Source organism: Argopecten irradians, chromosome 6 (genome assembly GCF_041381155.1).
Source record: "Argopecten irradians isolate NY chromosome 6, Ai_NY, whole genome shotgun sequence".
NCBI classification, from domain to species: Eukaryota; Metazoa; Mollusca; class Bivalvia; order Pectinida; family Pectinidae; genus Argopecten; species Argopecten irradians.
In genome coordinates this window covers 20,342,152-20,354,297 of record NC_091139.1, presented here as the reverse complement: position 1 = coordinate 20,354,297, position 12,146 = coordinate 20,342,152, and positions in this window count along the sequence as shown.

The following is a 12,146-nucleotide window of genomic DNA, read 5'->3' as shown; positions in this document are numbered from 1 at the left end:
TACCATGCGCGATCTTATAACTTTAGAGTGCAAATCAAACAACTATTATGATTTATAGTGTTTAAGTTATTAAGTATGTTTCCAGCAGAATAAATCAACCGCCATGATTAATGGCAGATAATCATATCCTCTAGACTTAACATAAAAATTGATTAGAAGATACAATAGTTTATTTTAAACTTCCAAAAGTAAACATCGGTCCGGAATTTCATCACAATACTTTTTTCTACGTGTTTTCACAAAAACAAAAAAGGTGAGAAGAGAGGTCATTTTGTGTATTGTTTAAAACTTATTGAATTAATGATATTAATACGAAGACATGTATATATCATGTATATAGGTATACATATTGAAAACAAAAATAAACATAAAAAGAACAATGGTATCGATTTACGCTGATATGATAGAATACATGGTTTATTAATGCTAAACTAGTATGATATCTTATGATACGGGTTGATTGATTACTACAGATAGACAAGTTCCCACTGTCAACGTACAATAGGTAATGGGTTAACCCCAAGTAATTAAAGCCCTTATTAACACGGATTACTTTATATCTCAAATCTGCACGGAATATTGTTACAGTCTAATAGTTTTTTATCGGTTAAGTTGAAAGAGTGAAATCATATCAGCCCAATTACCTTTAGAAGGATTTGCTTTGAATGTTGAGTGCTTTTAGATATTGATGTTTGTTTGTCTTTAAACAGATTGGTTTATAAAACTTGTATGCCGACAGTTAAATTATTTTTGTCTTTTCTATATTTAGAGAAAGTCTGAAACTCAATATTTTACGGCATTGATAGAAATGCTGCTTTAAGCTATAAGTAACTTAAATATGTCAGGATAAAGTGTTATATTACATTTTATATAGATTTCACAAAGATACTTTTAATTATTTGAAATATGAATCTATTGTTATCCTGTTGATCACGTTATACTAGTGAAAGTCTTTTTAAGGATCGTTTTGATTGTTCGCTATTTTTTGTTATTTGTATACAACGAGTGTATTGCTAATGTCCTCAATAAACTATAATTTCTCTTTAAAGAGGTATAGGATAGCGTTGGTGAGGTCATGCCCTGTTATTAAAACCGAATGATCAGAGAGTATGATAACTTCACGATACCTTGTAGCAGAAAGAACAAATGTTGTTTTTAAGACAAGATAATGAGGGCGTGGTTGGTCGTTTCTCATTTTTGTATCATTTACACTAGAATAAATTTGAAACAGAAAACATTGTTATAATTTGAATAATCATATATCCGAATTTTAAAAATTGACGTCAACCCACGACAAGTGCTGTAACTAAGTATAGGCAAACACATGTCACCGTGCCAGTTAACAATAAATTTTTAAAATAATCAAATTTACGATCTCAAATTCTATCAATAGTTTTCGTCGTCTTCTATTGCTTATTGGTCACTGCCTGTCAAAGTATGTTATTCCAGTCTAAAGGTTAAATCATTCTATTATGTAAATTTAGGGTGTTGTCGGTTAATTTGTGAAAGCTGAATGTGAAATTGAACCCTTGAAGTGTATCGTCCTCAAAATACAATTTTAGGTACCTGTTCATCCTCATTAATTCAATCTTTTATGCATTAAAAGGGTACTCTCGAATACAGATGTAATTGGAACGACAAAAATAGTTTAAAATACCTTTTCACTTGTGAGCTTGTATGTTCTTCGGTTATATATTACTATCATTGAGATACATTACCCAATTGAAGGCAATTGAATAAATCTAAAAGAAAGCTGTTTTAAAACAGTTTGTATTTTTATTCGACTTCAATGTATGTTAGAGGTATGTTCTTTCATAAAAACAGGAGATTTTAAAGGGCACCTGCTCTTACTCTTTGCTTTAACGCTACCAACGGGAGCATATATGTTGTGTATATTAGTAATTCATTGAAAATGCAAATGATTTTTCGCGACGTTTCATTGATGATGGAGAAATATTAAGAAATGAAAATGCAATATATGACGAAAAAAAAGAAGAATATATTTACATAAAATAGATCTATTGCAAGCCTATCATGTTTTTAATGATAACTAACTCCATAATATTTTTTCTGTATCAATGTTTGGCGATTATGTGGTTATATCATGCAATATATCTACCTATATCTTTTTGTCGAATTCTGAGTTACGTGACCAACATGTGCTCGAGGAATTGTCAGATACTAGCCGGAGATCGGTATATTTTTCTTTTGTTGTTGCACGGATCTTCGGATCCAAATCTGCTTCATCACCAACCTCTGATAAGTCTTCAAATCCTTTCATATTTACTTAGCCATATACATTTTATACAGCACGAACTTTATCAAAACTTTAAATCGAACTGTGAATTACAAATATTCAGTGACTTTTAATTCAACTAAAACTGCACGCGTGCCGTAAGCCTACCAATTTACAAATATGAGAATGTGCTGGCTTGTGACCAATATTTTCCTGATTCTGAAATCATTAAAATGTCATCTAAAAATCATTCACCATGGTTCCATTATTATAATCATATTGTCACATTTTATGATATTTTTATTAAGTAGTTTTTATTCTGAGTGTAAACTCAAAATGATTAAGATTGGGTTCTAACAGGCATTTTCCTTTGTTTTTCGTTGACGTCACCATACATAACGACGTTTTGGAACTGCTTACATTGTGACACAATAATTAGCTAGGATCGCAGATTCGACAGGATATTTAAACGTAAATGAAATAATGGTTAATATGCTATCATCTTTACGGCAATGCATATTTCACTTGCCATCTATGGTGACAAATAACAAGTAGTTTTCTTTTTTGAGTCCAAAGCACCCAAATATCTGCGTATTTGTGAAGTCAATATTTGTTCTTGAAATGATATAATATTATAACGTATCCGTGTTGAATCGGTCAGGTAATGCAAAGCACATTTCAAGTCTGCATTGTGCCAACGGCCACAGTTCATCGCCTTTTGATAGGGAACCCTTATCGCCATTCACAGATATTTAGATCAAATTGATCTTGACAATAATCCAAATTCAAAATACTCAGAACTACTTTCGAAGTCTAACAAATTAGCGCGTTCTGAACCCCTGATTCCCGCTACAGGTCAATGAATCGTCAACAGGACTGGCGGGACAAGACTAATCTAGTTATTATTAAAGATTTTTGAAGCACTTAATGAACCAAACGGATCATGTTGAAGATATTATTAGAAAAGATAAGATTTGATATTACGTACAGTACAAACCTTACAGCGAGGGTAAATATAGAAGATGTTTTGTTGAACATTTGGATTGTAAACAGATAGGTAGTCTAATACACAAGATAGGCTCATAGGGCACCCGGACGAGTCAGCGAACACAATAAATACAAAACTCCGATCCCGAACAGCATGAATATATTATCAATCATTAATTGAGCACATAGACTATTTCCTATTTCGTGAACACATTTTGTAATCTATATTGAGACATGACGATAAAATAATCCTTAAAAACGAATAATTATAATGGACGCGGGTAATGTCTTAAAATGATTATAGTCATTTAATGTAAAAGTGTTTTTAAGTAATGAACGAGAACACTATTAAAATGAATCTTAATGAACGAGAACCCCATAAAAGAAAATCTTAATGAACGAGAACCCCATAAAAGAAAATCTTAATGAACGAGAACCCCATTAAAGTGAATCTCAATGAACGAGAAAACCATTGAAGTGAATCTTAATGAACGAGAACACCATTGAAATGAATCTCAATGAACTAGAACACCATTAAAGTGAATCTTAATGGACGAGAACACCATTAGAGTGAATCTCAATAAACAAGAACACCATTGAAATGAATCTCAATGAACGAGAACACCATTGAAATGAATCTCAATAAACAAGAACACCATTGAAATGAATCTCAATGAACGAGAACATCATTAGAGTGAATCTCAATGAACGAGAACACCATTAGAATGAATCTCAATGAACAAGAACACCATAAAAGTGAATCTTAATGAACGTGAACACCATTTGATTGAATCTCAATGAACGGGAAAACTATTAAAGTGAATCTGAATGAACGAGAACACCATTACAGTGAATCTGAATGAACAAGAACACCATTAAAGTGAATCTGAATGAACGAGAACACCATTAAAGTGAATCTCAATGAACGAGAACACCATTAAAGTGAATCTGAATGAACGAGAACACCATTTAAGTGAATCTGAATTAACGAGAACACCATTAAAGCAAATCTTAATGAACGAGAACACCATTAAAGAAAATCTTAATGAACGAGAACACCATTAAAGAAAATCTTAATGAACGAGAACACCATTAAAGCGAATCTTAATGAACGAGAACACCATTTAAGAGAATCTGAACATTAGTGTCTGTCGTGCTTCGTTTAATGATTCATGATGCATTTTGCCTTCGGAGAGAATAATAAAGTCATACATGCGTAAAATTCTTTTTCTGTGAACAAAACACCACAAAAATACAATCTTCCACACACAATCAACCTCTGTTATTACTATCACCACATAGGAAAAATGTCACATGAGTTTGGTATATAATAATGTTTTCATGTAATATGAATATGTAGTATTACAATACTGTTAATTTAAGCAAAAATTGGCATTTCTAACACTATTTTTCTAATTATATTGCCAATATCATATATAATACATGATACGTAGTTTGGACAAACTCATAACTATGCGAGATTCTCAAATTAGTCTTTGATCTTTGAAATCAATCGACTGGTAGTGAAATTTTACAATTTGTAAATGCAAGGACATTAAGCATATAAGCTACCTGCAAATACCTTAAATCCCCTTGGATTTTTTCTTATGAAATAAAAACAAAACAACTACTATATTTTGGTTGATAATTGTTTCGACTCATAAGAAGATCATGGTTAATATAAGGTTTTTCTTTATCATTGATAAGTACTTTTAAAGGACATTAATAAAATAAAAATTGTGCAGTTCTATTTTATGAATTTAAAGCTTGTCTATGATAGTTTAATTATATTCTTTTCTTCTTAGAGGGGAAAGTAAATGTATGAAAGTGAGGATACTGGCATAAACTCAACACAGCGAAAAGTGTAATAGGAATATGTGTTTTTTGTCTGCCGTAGTTATTGCTCACTTTGACAACACACCTGTCTATGTTTACAGAAGGTAAGCGCACCTGTCCACTAGCTTACTGGTCTATGTGTGGGCGTGTCTAATTTTTATCCTAAGTTTATTGTAAAATAAATGAATTATACTCGCTCAGTAAACACGTTAATCTAGTACAGGGTTTAAAATCTAATTCCATATCTTATGATGAGCAGCTGTCATACTAAGTCCTATACAAACAGTTTTGTTTGATGTTTGTCATCAGAGTTATGTGATCATACTTAGTATGTGAGGCAAGGTGAAGTATACATGTCACGCATGAGCAGTAGTGGAGAAAAACGGCACGTGCTACAGGTATCGTTAATGACCTTTGTGAAAAGGTTTAGCACCTGTTGAAGCTCTTGTCATAAATTAAACACAGAAAATTAAAAATAGAAACGAATTTAGCTAATGGGACATTCTGAGGAGTTTTACTGGGACATGCCAATATAAGCGGCGATGCCTACATATTTGCATCGTTAAACGACAAACAGCGCCTAACTATATTATCAAAAGTGTGAAACTGCTTAGTCACATATTAATAAAACATATAGTTATAATTCAATAAATGTCTTGAGATCTTCTTACAGCAGAATACATACGCCTAAAGTTATGTGTGGATGGGTGTCATTTATGTTCCTGTTGAATAAATATTCCGTCAATTGATTACTCGAACGACTGCACAACTAATTAAGATGATTTCGGTTTGTGGACACGGCATCTATTTGCAATTATGATTCTATAAGTATCTCTTAAAATGATGATAGAATTGATCATAATTTGAAAACATAAAATAAAGAAATACGAATAATTTTGAAAATTTAACCAAACCTGATTTGATTGTAATTTGTTACGCGGGAGATGACAGTAAAACAGATAATATTTGGTATTCTGAAACCTTTGACACTTCTTTCATAACACATGTTTAAGGTCATTTAAATGTGGTTTTATAGACAATAATTAAAACTCTAAGCAAATAATTCATTCATCTAGATGTAGATCGGCAAAACACAGCGAAAATTAAAATCACATCTGGTAACCAAGAAGAGAAAGGATTTCTAGTTAATCGAACTGTAGGTACAAACTCCGAGAAATAATTTGCAGCTTCAAAGATAACGCCCAAAACTCATATAAGAAGCACACACTTAGAAAAGGAAGGCAATGGCAACTCATTACGTTTTATTTAGAATGCGCTGCTTTAATACTCGTGTCTTTAGTCAATTATAGTCAAATTTGACAGAATGATACTCATGAACACATTTAAATCATAATATTTAGAAAATAAAAATTATACTCTGATGAACAAATGCTCGATGCCAAATTTCTTAAAAACGTATAGAAAAGATATCAATTGAAAATAGCACAAGATGATATATGATTATTATTTGCTGAAATTCATTGACGAATCGTGATGCTTCTTACTAGCATATAAGAATGATTAATGACAATCGCTCTGATCAAATGTAGCTGTAATTTATAGTCATCATGATTATACTAACATGAAAACGTCTTAATTTGTCACCCATGTGAGTTATTGTTTAATCAATTTCACTCCAATTTAAATCTGTCAAATCACTATGTCATCACTACCTAAATAATGGCAGTCGTTTCTTTTTTACCCCTTCCATTTTTCATCGCCACATGTAGTGTGTTATTTCCATACTAACAGTATTTGGCAGGAGTTGTCGTCTGCTCCTTAGCTCGTGCCGCTCGAAAGAGCACCGCGTGGCAGTGAAAGGCGTACCTACATCGACACCTGAGGCAAACAAAGTCTCGTTTTCGGCGGTACAAGACACAGGTATGGTTTCAGTTGAATTCACCTGACAAAACATTGTAAACATTTTTTGTTGAAGTGATGGTAAAGATACAGACGCCTACACATTTTACCGATTCATTTCACTGGTTTCAAGTCTAAGATCGTTTCAATGATGACAGGGATTGTATGAACGATATGGTTGTTTATTAAAGTAAAGCAAGCCCATTTTAACCTCACATGCTAACATTATTTGCTTACTTTATATTGATAAGAGCAGGTTTTTGGATTTTAAAAGTATTGAGAAATAAATCTAAATCTAGTGGGGCTAGAATTTAAAGGTTACTTTATTATTATTTGAGAGTCAATAATCACGTAATTCCCCGATATTTCAGCCGCACTGTATCGGACCTATTTTCTACTGTTTTACTGTAGGTTACTAGATTCCGTTGCTTACTTACACGGACTTTATTTCATCAGTGTATTCCTTGACCTTGGGCAAATATATATGGGTGTGTTTTGTTTTCTAAAGTGTTAACATCTATATCATGTCTCTTTGTAGAGCATTACACCTATGAGTATTTTGGAGATGCGTCTTTTTGTTCTGATGGCGTCCAAATGAACCAATAGATGCAAACACACCTACCAGACGGTTCCTTTTTTCTATTGAAAATTACCGAGACGCGAATAGTTTCAAACTATACGCTTTCTTTTAGGTCCTAACTCTAAATTATTTTCATAACACGGAGAAATCTTTCCGTCGAACATCTGTGTATAAATGAATTGGAGCCATTGATACATATTTATTCATTGAAGACAATTGCAATTTGACATAGAATATACAAAAGTACTGGAACTTAAGATATTATAACGCGAAGGCCATACATCAGATATAAAGTCTGTAAGAGGAAGTAAGAAAAATTGTTATTTTATTTCAATTTTCCGTCATAATAGCTGGGATGATTGAAAATGTTCAGGCAGTAAAACAACTAACCTCATCAATTTCATATTTAGAGTTATATTGGACTTTGAATCTGTATCCTCAGTCGAATATTAACAAGTTTGGCTTCAGACGAGTGGGCAGACTGACTTTAACTGCTTATTTATGTATTTTAAGGTGTTGAGTGTCTAGCTACACCAGTAAATATCATCGGTACTCCAGTCTTCCTTACATTTGAGTGACGATGATGTCGACTAAGCGTGGGTTCGTTCAGCAGACGTCTCCTCTAAGAGAAGGTCGCCATTTTGTTTTATTTTGATAGGTTAATCATTATAGATATCACTGTTTCCACCTACACAGGACATTATCACTGGGAGAAATTAAAATCTGGTTTCAATATATCTTTTACTATTTATCGTTCTTCTTTACAGACGGGATGAATTCAAATAGTTAGATATAAATTTATCTGATTGCTGGAAGAATGATTCAGCTTCGATGAAATAGAAATTTTCTGAATGAAAGGGTATTTCTCCTTACTCATGAGACATCTCACAAATAATTATTATTTAAGAAATTTTAAGGAGAAAGACATATCCACAAATTGAAAGTTGAAAATTTGTTTCTCTCAATGAAAATATCTCACAACCTAGCATTATTGAAGAACTTTTCAAGTAGCTAGATAGTTCACCGTATGTGTGTTTTATACATTGCGAACTTTCCATTCACAATGCAGGCACACCCTATTTGGCTGAAGGCCGGCATATAAAAGCAATGCAATGAATACATATCTTATGAATGTCTGTACTTATAGACAACGACGCAGCATTCAATCAATGGTGTCCAACCAAATATGAACAGATTACTCACATGATGTATTTGTACGATGATATTTCGTGAATGTGAGAATGTGTATTGGCAGGTCATCTAAACAGCCAATCGTATAGTGCTTTACATGCCAATTACTCACTTACTCCGTTGCAGTTTAACAGCACTATGGCTGCTCTGTGCATTATGACTAACCAGATACAAAGCTGGTGACATATTATATTCACTAATTATGACAAAATGTCTACAATAGATGACACAATTATTTAATTTATGACACATATGGTGAAATGATACCGTACGATAATGCAGTTTACTTAACAGAACATGATGTGAGATGTGGGACACTAATGTTTCTATTTTGACCTTGAAAGGTATTTGACAAAAACAATGTTGCAGAAACAAGATGTAACAGAGTTTTAAAGTACAATTTGTAAAGAAGACTCTGTCAAACAACATACAGAACTGTTAAAAGATACTTTTGAAAAACAATGTGTCCGTATAGATTGATAACAAAATATGAATATGATTGAGTCAACTTACTTAGGTTTTTCACTATCATTGCATATACATATGTACGCTTTGTATATTGGGTAATTGGGAGTAATATGATTCAGATTTTTATTTTCATGCTAAAACCATACTTGAAATTTACAGTTTGAGTTTTTTGATAATAATTTTATATTCTATTATTCAATTTTTGTTAGACTTTTCCGACTTTCAGATTTGAAAAGGAATGTTTGTCTTTGAGCAAAGTTTACATCCGAGTTTCATCTAGGGTACTACCATAAAATGGCGACTACTCTATAGAAAGTTAATAACATATACTTTCGCGAATAATTCGATCAATATTAACCAAAGTTTGCGAATAAATACAAGTATTTTCCCTTCTTGCATTGAAACGTTTCCCCAGTCAATTTTTTAACGCGCGAAAGCTCATCTTCGCAAACTTAATTTGAAAAGAATATCGTGAAATAGAAACAACGACAGAGTTTTTATTTGCATTATAAGTTTGTACGAAAACTACAAAATGACAGGACGAAATAAAATACATGTTCCAGAAAGGCAAGCGTATTTGACGTCACTAACTACACAAATCTTTATGAGATCTGGATCAACTTCTGATTTCGCCTGGTTTACTGTCCGATCACCGAAATGTGTTTATCTTCTGATACTATTTATGTACGAAATCAGCAAATTTATGTTTACAATTATGTATTTGTGTAGTCCTATCTATTTTTGGGAATTATTAAAAACACCACTCACATATCAGACAGCGATTACAATACAACCTAAGCTATTAAGTATTTTGGATATGCAGAATCTTCGTGTATAATTGTATTTGTCATTTCGTTTTTTATTCATTGCGAGTGAATAGTTGAATAACATGTTATCCTTTGACGTTGATAAGCTGCATTGGTGGCAAATTGCCCACCCTTAAATATCAAATGGGAAAGTAAAAGCGAATGTAGAAAAAGAAAAATGTTTTCAGTGGCGTAGGGTGCGCACGCTTATTCACGGTCCAGTAGGTAGATATGGAAATGAATGCTAGGTATAATGTGCGGACGGATTGAGAAGCATCAAAAAGTGTTTACAATCTTATATGAGATCTATATACCTTTATCAAAGGTCTATGGGTGCTTTCGAAGCGTGAATCTAAAGCTAGGTGTTCTTAAACAAATATTTAACATAGGCGGACTAACAAATCGCTGTTTTTCAATAACATTGCATTATAAAGATAATTGAGAGAGAAAATTCTTGACAATTCCCTCCTTCATAGTATGGCATTCATAAAGAAAACGGGAGTTTGACCAATATCATATATTGATTAAAATATCAACCACGGGTTCACCTTGTTATATGTATATATGTTTGGATTAACAGACCTCTGACTGTAACGGAAACGTCACATTATTTGATGTGGTTTCTCACTTCATTGGCAGTGCCAGCTACAATAGGTTTTTATTAGAACACGTGTGATATGTTGGAATTTGTCAATGTTTTCAAGCAGGTGTTTACATCTATAAAGGTATTCAATAAGATCCAGTAAGCTATAAAAATGATTTGTCTGTAATATCTGAAGGTACAATAGGTAATTATGTTTTTGGTCTACTTATGTTCTTTTCATTTTTCTTTTTTTTTCCATCAATACTTAAAAACCAATTTTCATTGCTGTAGTTTTTCAAAGATATTTCAACAGACACATGGAAATACATTTTCCTGATTCCAAATGATAATAAACAGATCGACTTTGGAACAAAATGACCTGAATAACAATTGTCTACTCACTCACACTGACAGGTCTATTAACGAAATCCCATAGTATCCACATGTGTAACCAAGTGTTCAAAAATATCCGTCTTTGAAATGTGATTTGGTTTTGTTTAAATATCATGGACATTTAATATTTGCGTATATAAGGAAATCAGAATTTTCCAGATTCGTGGAGATGATTAAGGTATAATGGTATAATTCGATCACTAATCCTTAACAGAATCTTCCTTACCTGGAAGACATCAATCAACAAGATATAATGTCGTAATGATCATGGAAATAGTTTACTCTTCACAATCATTACCAAATTTGTGATGTCACCTCGTCCTCTTTTGTAGATAGATAATCAGATTTGTAGATAGGTAATCAGGTTTGTAGATAGGTAATCAGATTTGTTGCTCAAACATAAATATGATTCATTATCACATAATCCGCCTGATATCCTGTGATTTCGCCCGTGTAATATTTTTGCGTATGTCACTAGTGTAATATATCCTGGAGCGATTTTCATTGGCTGGAAATTCATTGTGACGTCAGACAGAAACAATAAAATGACGTCACGAAAAATGACGTGACGTCAGAATTGCAATGACGGCGAGACAATATGGCGGCCTCTGCTGGATGTTCGGAATACATTTTGACGTGAAATTCTGTGTAATGTGGGTATTTTTAGTTATGTGAGAGAAGTATCTTTAATTTGTGTTCATTTCGTCTCGAAGTTTTAATTTTTGCTCAAGGCTCGCAAAAATAAAAACTTCTTAGACTCGTTTCATAAAGCCTCATATGAAATGAATACTCATGTAAGATCCTATATATACTACACAACCTATTTCGTATCCAGAACAGCTATTCATTTTAATATTATTCGATTGATTCAAACGATCAAAAGACCATGACCTCTATTCGAATGTCCTCAGATTCTCTATACAAAGACATGCACATTTGGATCTGTATTGCTATCTATTCGATACCGATTGAGTCAGATCTCATATGATGAAGCTTAATGTGATTCCCATGTACAAGTATCTGGATGTAATTCATTATTTGGGTGAACTTAAGAAATAAGAAAATATATATATGTATAAATACGTAGGCACATCATATATATTAGTTGTTATTTATGATAAAATCGAACGTGGAGCCGCGGTGGTCTATTGGCTAAAGTGTTCTGATACATTACTTCGAGATATCTACCTCAGCGTTACAAGATCG